The following is a 9,077-nucleotide window of genomic DNA, read 5'->3' on the forward strand; positions in this document are numbered from 1 at the left end:
ACCCTGTCTAATACCTGAGAATATAAACATGTTGGGGTGTTTCTTCTGTGATTAGATTATATTATTATGTATCATCATTGACTTTAAGAAGAGGTTATCTGGGTAAGTCTAATCACATGAACCCTACAAATCCAGGTCTAGAGGTCCTAGGCAGAGGAAAGAAAAGATTCAAAGCATGAGAGGGTAAATGGAAGGAGCTGCAGAGCAAGGAACTGTAGGTGACCCTGGTAGCCAAGGGCAGCCCCTGGCCCAAAGCCAACTAGTGCATAGAGGCCTCAGTCCCAGAAGTACAAGGAACTGAACTCCATCAACAACTGGGATGAGTTTAGAGGGAGATTCTTCTGCAGAGCCTCCAGAAAGGAATGCAACCTGACCATCACCCAGACTTCAGCCTGGCAACAGCCTGAGCAGAGTCGTGCCATGCTTGCACCTCTGGTCTATAGGGATGTGAGCTGATCAATGGGTGTTGTTTTAAGCCACTAAATTTGTGGTAATTTGTTACATAGCACATAGAAAACTAACACAGAGACAGTTTTCTCCATATTAATTTCTAGAGAAAGAAGAATGAAATACAAATGGAGTCTGAAATTTTTTTTTAAGTTTTAATTTATTTATTCATGAGAGTTACAGAGAGGCAGAGACGCGGGCAGAGGAGAAGCAGGCTCCTTGAGGAGACTCGATCCTGGGACCCCGGGATCATGCTCTGAGCTGAAGGCAGATGCTCAACTGCTGAGCCACTCAGGTATCCCAGAGCCTGAAATTCTAAAGTTACTTTGCTTTGCATGAAATGAAAACAGACACAGCTCAGTGGAAGAAAAGGGCAAGACTGTGTAAAGTTTAACTATACACAAATCGAGGCTGTTCAAGCAAAAGCCCTATAGAAGGAATCTGAGACTACAAATGTGTTATAGTACTCCATGTTTTTTTTTTTAAAGATTTTTATTTATTCATGACAGACACACAGAGAGGCAGAGATATAGGCAGAGGGAGAAACAGGCTCCATGCCGGGAGCCTCATGTGGGACTTGATCCCGGGTCTCCAGGATCACACCCTGGGCCAAAGGTGGCGCTAAACCACTAGGCCACTGGGACTGCCCACGTTCATGTTTTTAGAACTAGGGGGTAAGCTTCATTTCCTAGGGAATGTAGGATTATAAATACATCTCAGATCAGCCCATAAGCATGCCACATTTGGAGCTTCAAACCCCAGCTTTGCCATTTATTAACACTATGATATTGGGTAAGTAATCTCACCAAGCCTCCATTTTCTCATCTGTGATATAGGAAAGATAAGTAGTTTGAGGTTTGAATGAGATACCCATAGTGTTCTTCGCACAGTCCCTCATACAAGCTGTTTAGAAATCATTTTCACATATATACATATAAGAGAAACCAAATAATCAAGGCATGAAATATCCACAGCCTCCTTCCGTCCCCTCAACTGCTAAAGTAGTCTACTAACTCATGGCATTTGTGCCTTGCCTCTCCTCTTTTTCTCCACCAGTTCTTTCTCAGGTACATAAGGTAATCAGTTGGGAGGACAGCTGAACTTGGGCCAGAGATTCCAGCAGGGAAGGGCTGAGATGGGAGAGAGAGAATAGAGGGGTGGGGAAACTCATGGGGAAGAAAAGGAAAGAGGAGAGAGGAGATGGCACAGGAAGAGCCATTTGTGAGAGCAGGGAGAGATTTCAGAATCTGAAATGAATGGTAGTTAATGGTTCACAAAAACACAGAGGGGGCCTAGGCCATTATGAACAACAATTGAATAAGGACGTAAATGGGAGAGGATAGACAAATTTCCCAGAGAGAAGAATTCAGAGTTATGTGGATGCTTTGCCTTGAAGGAGGTGGAGCTTAACGCCCCACTGCTTGAGCGTGGGCCAGGTGTAGTGACTTCTGTCCAAGACAGCCTGGAAAGCGGGGAAGAGGGGCACTTGGGTGGCTCAGTTGGTTAAGTGTCTGACTTCGAATCAGGTCATGATGTCAGGGTCCTGGGATGCAGTCCCATGTGGGACTCTGTGCTCAGCAGGGAGTCTGCTCAGCCTTCTGCCCCCTTCCCTACCCCTTCCTGTGCGTGCTCTCTCTAATTAACAAAATCTTAAAAAAAAAAAAAAAGGAAGGGAAAAAGAATAACTTTACAGGAGAGAAACCTGACAAATACTACCTCAGCCAGGTAATCAAGGTTAACACTTGGATGTACCCTTTAAATAATGTGATGACAGCAGCACCTCTGTGGTCTTTCCTCCCCAAAACACATGATCAGTCATGAGAAAAATATCAGACAAATCCTAATTGAAGGACGGTCTATAAAAGTCCTGGCCAGAACTCCTCAAAACTGTCAAGGTCATCAAACAAAGGAAAGTCTGAGAAACTGTCACAGCCAAGAGGAGCCTAAAGAAACATTTTGACTAAATATAATATTCTAAATAGGATCCTGGAACAGAACAAGGACGTTAGGTAAAAACTAAGGAAAAAATGTGAACTTTAGTTACTAATGTATCAGTGTTGGTTCATTAGTTGTGACAAATGTACCATATTGTTGTAAGATGTTAATAAAAGAAGAATCTGGTTGAAGGGTATGTGGTAGGTTACTCTCTGTACTATCTTTGCAACTTTTCTGTAACTCTAAAACTATTCTAAAATAAAATATCTATCCTAGAGTTTGTACCAAAAAAAATTAAAAATTAAAATAAAAGATAAATAAGATGTCTATTTATAAACTATGAAGGGAAAAAGATTTTAAGACATATCACTGTAGGTAATGAAGTCCATCATCTTTAACAGTCTTTGAAAAATGCAAATACAGATCAGAATTTATCTCAATTACATTGTCTTGCTTATCTGTTTCTTTTAATACAACACAGCTTGAAAGCTGGGCTCTTGGGGCCTGGGATCTACTCAGGTTCCATTATCAGCACTCCTGAAACTGTGGAGAACATAGGAAGGATAACTGTCCCTGGGGAATGTACTAGAAGGCTCACATAGACTGGCTTCCTGTCTATGTGAGCCACCAGGACAGAGTGTCAAGGCATTTGACTAACACCCCTTTCAGAGGTGACTTCTTGGGTCCCAAGCAAGCCTTTAAGAGAGCTGATATCCCAGTGCTCTCTTGGCTGACATATACCTAATCTTTGATTGAGAATGATTAAGGAAAAATGATGAAAAGAAGAGCCAAATTTGGTTCACAGGGACCTGGGAATTAAAACATCTGTAGAAGATGTTGAGGTACTTATCCACATGCCCAGTCAATTTGGGCATTTTCCAAATCCTTGTCAGTGCCAACACATTCTTACTCTTTTCCCAGGAAGCAAAAAACAAGCAGGCTGTGCAAATAAGATGTAGCAGGTCTCAGCCAGTTCTCATTGAAAAGCATTGGCTGTTATCTGTGAACTTGGATTTCGGGAGTGCTCCCACCATTCTTGGAATCAATCAGAGTGACTATCTAGACTACTTGCACAAATGATGGGGTTCATGCCGAATATCTGTTTCCTCTTGAGAGACTGGAATATATGTGCATGCTAGACAGAAGGTGCTGCATGACTGGCCCCCAATAAAGACCTCTCTCTAATGTGCTTCCCTCATCAATAATATTTCACGCGTTGTCACAGTTTATTGCTGGACAAATGAAATGTGTCCTATATGACTCCACTAGAAGGGGGCTCTTGGAAGCTTGGGCCTACTTTCCTTTGGATATCACCCCATGTGCCTTTTCCCTTTACTGATAAATCCTAGCCATGAGCACCTCTATGTGCTGAATCCTGCAGGTCCCCCTAAGAAATCTTTGAATCTGGGAGTGGTCTTGGGGCCCCCTTATCTATAACATTAACATAAAGATTTTTCTTGAAAGTCGCCTGGCTGGCACAGTCAGCAGAGCATGACACTTGTGATTTCAGGGTTGTAAGTTTGAGTCACACTTTTGATGTAGAGATGACTTTTAAAAAGATAAAATTGTTAAAAAAAAAAAAGATTTTTCTTGGGGAGAGACACAGAAGAAAGTATGATTAGCTCCATTTGGTTACTGAGGAAATAAACACACAGAAGGTAGGCAACGTGAGTGAGGTTTCACAGCCAGAATGACAGGGCTGAGATTAGAACTCAGGCTCAGCTGTTTCCACATCCCAGATACTTCCATCTATGATAGTGCAGTAGTCTTAACTGCTAAAGGTTGAGGATACTTCCCTTTCTCCACCCACTCTACTCTTGTGAGTCTATCTGGCAGGTGTGACTACTCAGCAGTGAAATAGAAGGGAAGGAGATATCCCTTTCTTCTCCCATCTTCTCATAGATAACTTCTCCACCACTGCCTGGTGTCCTGAGCCTGGCCATAGCTGTCATTATCCTTCCCTGGTACACTCACCACCATCTAACTCAAATCCTTTGTTGTAGTATCTGTCCATCATCCTCTTCATCCTCATTTATTTTCTTCATGCTGCCTAAGTGCCAGAGACAAAGAGGGCCCGGTGGACCTTGGCCACATAGGGCCACTTCCTAACTCATTCACTGAGAAAAGAGAGTCCCTGGCCTGCATCAGGGACCGCAGAAATACAGCATGAGCTACCCAACCACGAGCAAGGGGAGGCAATACACTGAAGATGCGTTCATGCTCTTTTACCTCTGAGATTTTCTCCTTCTTCTCTTTCCTTAAGCTTGGATCTCTAGGCCTGAAATCCCGGAAGCAATAGATCTAGTCATGCCTTCCCTCTCCCCTTTTCTGTTTTCCCACCTGATTATAAGGATTCTGCTGGGGCTATTTGTGAATCCATATTCCCAGCCTTTGGCCCATGTCACAGTTTGCTTTGCAAATGTTTGCACTCTGTTTAAGGAAAGTCGACTTTTGCTGATCCTACATTCCTGCCAATTTAATGGAAAATTATTCCCCAAGCCCAAATACCACAGAAAAGTTTATTATGTATTTTGAACTAAATATGTCTCTGTAAGATTCAGCAAATAACCTTGGTGAAGTGGGAAGGACAGGCGATCTGGGGCCTATGGATTTCATGTGTTTTCTCATTTTTTCCGTTTACCAACTTTCATCAAATCTAGAAGTGCCATGAGAGACTAAGCCTGTTATTTTATACACCATTAAGAAAGAAGAAAATACTTTCAATTATAATTGTAGAATGCATTCCAACTTCAGAGATTTTTAAATTTGAACTATTGCAGGCAATAAATACAGTAATGTTTAAATTGTGAAGTGAAAGTAAGAGGAGGAAAAAATAGCTGAAGTCTTATCCATCTAAAGAAAACCATTGTTATTAACATTGGGATATTTTTCAATACTGTTCTATGACATTTTTACAATTACAGACCTTATATTAGTACATTTAATAGACTTATATATTAATAGACTTATATCACATTTCTAAATATTTGCCAAACTACCTTCCAGAAAGGCTTCAATTCATTAATACATCTTTAAATACATAAAATCCATATTGAACAAAACAGGGTGTTTCCTAGTGAAGTCAGTATAAACTGTCACAAACTGAATAAGCAATTATGCTCATATTGCTTTTATCTTTCTTAATTCTAGGGTACCCCACCTGCCCTGTTACAAGTGAATTTGGTACTTTTTTTTTTAAGATTTTATTTATTTATTTTTTTATTTATTTATGATAGTCACACACACAGAGAGAGAGAGAGAGGCAGAGACACAGGCAGAGGGAGAAGCAGGCTCCATGCACCAGGAGCCCAATGTGGGATTCGATCCCGGGTCTCCAGGATCGCGCCCTGGGCCAAAGGCAGGCGCTAAACTGCTGCGCCACCCAGGGATCCCGATTTTAATTATTTTAGAGAGAGATAGAAACAGAGCATGGGCGGGGGGGGGGGGGGTGTTGGAGGGGCAGAGAATCTCAAGCAGGCTCGACACTGAACTCGGAGCCTGATCTTACCACCCTGAGATCCTGACCTGAGTCGAAATCAAGGAGAGTAGGACACTTAACAGAATGAGCCACTCAGGCCCCCATGAATTTGGTATTTATTCAAGGTTTCTTTCCAATTGTCCCAGACCCAGAGGCTTACTCATGGGCCAGCAAACAAATCCAGGGAGATTATGAAGTAGTTCTGGGCACTCTGTTTCTGATTGTGGTTCTCATAGCCTCACAGATTACTCTAGAAGACTAAGCTTGCAGTGTCTGGCTACTGTACAGATCTGTGATGTTCCTCGGGGCACAGATCCTTGTACTGGTTTTAAGGAGAGGAGTAGTGCTCTCTTTGATTCACTGATGAACTCTTACTCTGGCTTCAGCCCCTGGGGCAACCAGCTGCCTCAGGAGCAGCAGGCAAGGACTTGTTCTACAGTCCATTGCTCGAAGCACACAGACCCTTTGTTGCTTTCTCTCCTTGGAGCTATGGGGAGTCCCTTGTGCATCTGGCACATCTTAAAAACCTCTCAACCAGGCAGCCCGGGTGGCTCAGCGGTTTAGTGCCTGCCTTTGGCCTAGGGCATGGTTCTGGAGTCCCGAGTCCAGGGATCAAGTCCCGCGTCAGGCTTCCTGCGTGGAGCCTGCTTCTCCCTCTGCCTGTGTCTCTGCCTCTCTCTCTCTCCCTCTCTTTCATGAATAAAAAATAAAATCTTAAAAAAAAAAAAACTTCTCAACCACAAAAGGACATGACTATGCCTAATATATTCTAAGCCCAGACAAAGGAGCAATTGCTCATCCAAGGAAGACTGCAAGTGAACTCATGGGACCCCACACCTTATTATGGAGAAAAGAGGGGGTTACCTTAGTCATTCAAAGGCAGTTTTTTCAAGCTTCTCATTTACATGAGAAGGGAGGGGGGAAACCCCTCAGAAATACAATCTCCAGTATATTATATATATATATATAATATATCTAGAATATATATCCAGAAATATAGTACATCCAGTACAAGTGGCTGAGGAGTAGTTATATTTGGTTTCCTATGGCTGCCACCACAAATACTAGAGACTAGGTGGCTTAAACAACAGAAACTTACTATCTCACAGTTCCAGGTTGAAAGTCCAAGATCAAGGTGTTGGCAGGTTTGATTTCTTAAGGCCTCTCTCCTTGGCTTGCAGATGCCTCTCCTCTGTGCAGGCACATCCCTGGTATTTCTTTGTGTGTCCAAATTTCCTCTTCTTACAAAGGACACAGGTCAGATTGGATCACAGTTCACCCTTACAGTCTCATTTTAACTAAATAACCTCTCTAAAGGCCCTGTATCCACAGACAATCACATCTGAGGTAGTGAGTTTGGGACTATACTATATAGTTATATCAGCTCATAACAGTAGCTGAAATATGGTAGGATTTTAATAATTATCCTAGTTGATTGGATGACGGTTACCTTCACCAAAAGCAGGTATTTGAGGTACAGATTGATGCAGATTGATGTATTATTGACGTTAAAGGCAATCCACAAGAGGATCTATTTTCCTTGTCAACATTTTACCCATAGAACCTTGCAAGATTGCAAAAGCCAATGAAACAGGAGTGTAAGTATCTACTTGGCTCCAAAACTGATTCTGAATCTGCATCCCACTCCTTAGCCCCTAATAAGTTTGTATTTTCTGTGAAACTAGTAGCTTTAGCAACTATGTACTACAATAGTAAGCACAAAGAATCACTCCATGGGGCATAATTCAGAGTACTGCCCTCCAGAAATTCAGTCTAATGAAAGAACAGAAGAGCCTATATACTCCAATCCCAGTTTTATGGCCAAATGCTATTAGATCTTGGAAGAAGAAGCTAGTTTTGCCTGGGTTTAGGGGAGAAATGGTATTTGAGCCTTGAAGATGTAGAATTTTCTGATGTAAAGAGCAAGTAGAACAGGAGGGCTTGTTCAAAATACAGTAGCACTGTAATCATACAGTAAAAAGCAGGAAACATTTACTATCATTAATAACTAATAGAACTAATCATATTTTCATACTCAAAGTATTACTCAGTTAAAATTACTGAGCCAGAATTATGAGTATTAACTTGGATAAATATTTTAAAAAACAAAGCTGAGCCAAGAAAGGCAACTCACAAATGAATACAAATAGTATGCAACAGAATGGGAAGCTTTGTATACAAGTGATCTCTTGTGTAGTTGGAGTTCCCTTGCTTGGGTCTACATCCTGGCACCGCCACTTGCAAGCTATGTGATCCTGGGCAAATTGTGCCACTTTTCAGTCTTCTTGTACATTGAGGAACCTAATAGGACTTATACACAGGGATATTGTGAGGAGTAAGGGAAATAATACAAGTAAAATACTTAGAACAATGTCTGCCATTCAGTAAATGTTAGCTACTGGTGCACTGGTGTAAAGTTTTATTTTTTTTAAGTTTTTTTTTAAAGATTTTATTTATTTATTCATGAGAGACACAGAGAGAGAGAGAGAGAGAGAAAGACAGGCAGAGGGAGAAGAAGGCTCCATGCAGGGAGCCGGACGTGGGACTTAATCCCAAGTCTCCAGGATCACGCCCCAGGCTGAAGGCGGCGCCAAACTGCTGAGCCACTGGGGCTGCCCTAAATTTTATTTTTAAAAAAGATTTTATTTATTCATGATGATCAAGGAGACCTTGGTTCTTTTCTCATAGAGTCGAAGAATGAATCTCGAGGACACAGGAGAGTTAGTAAAGGGATAGAAGTTTATTAAGTAAAGATACAGAGAAAACTCTAAGGAGTGGGAGGGGTCCCAAGAAGGATGCCACTGAGGGCTTTCGTCTTTAATTGAGAGTCTAATCAGGGAACCTAAATCCTTTTAACATAGGCAGAGGGAGAATCAGGTTCCCTGTGGGGAGCCCGATGCAGGGCTTTATCCTAGGAGTCTGGGATCATGACCCCACCCAAAGGCAGACAACCAACCCTGAGCCACCCAGGCATCCCTGGTGTAGAGTTTTAAAAGAAAGAGTATGGGACGCCTGGGTGGCTCAGCGGTTGAGGGCCTGCTTTTGGCTCAGGGCGTGATCCCAGAGTCCTGGGATCAAGTTCTACGTTGGGCTCCCTGCATGGAGCCTGCTTCTCCCTCTGCCTGTGTCTCTGCTTCTCTCTCTCTCTCTGTCTCTCATGAATAAATAAAATCTTTTTTAAAAAGGATTTTAATCATTTATTTGACAGAGAAAGAGA

Source organism: Nyctereutes procyonoides, unplaced genomic scaffold, assembly GCF_905146905.1.
Source record: "Nyctereutes procyonoides isolate TBG_1078 unplaced genomic scaffold, NYPRO_anot_genome, whole genome shotgun sequence".
NCBI lineage: Eukaryota > Metazoa > Chordata > Mammalia > Carnivora > Canidae > Nyctereutes > Nyctereutes procyonoides.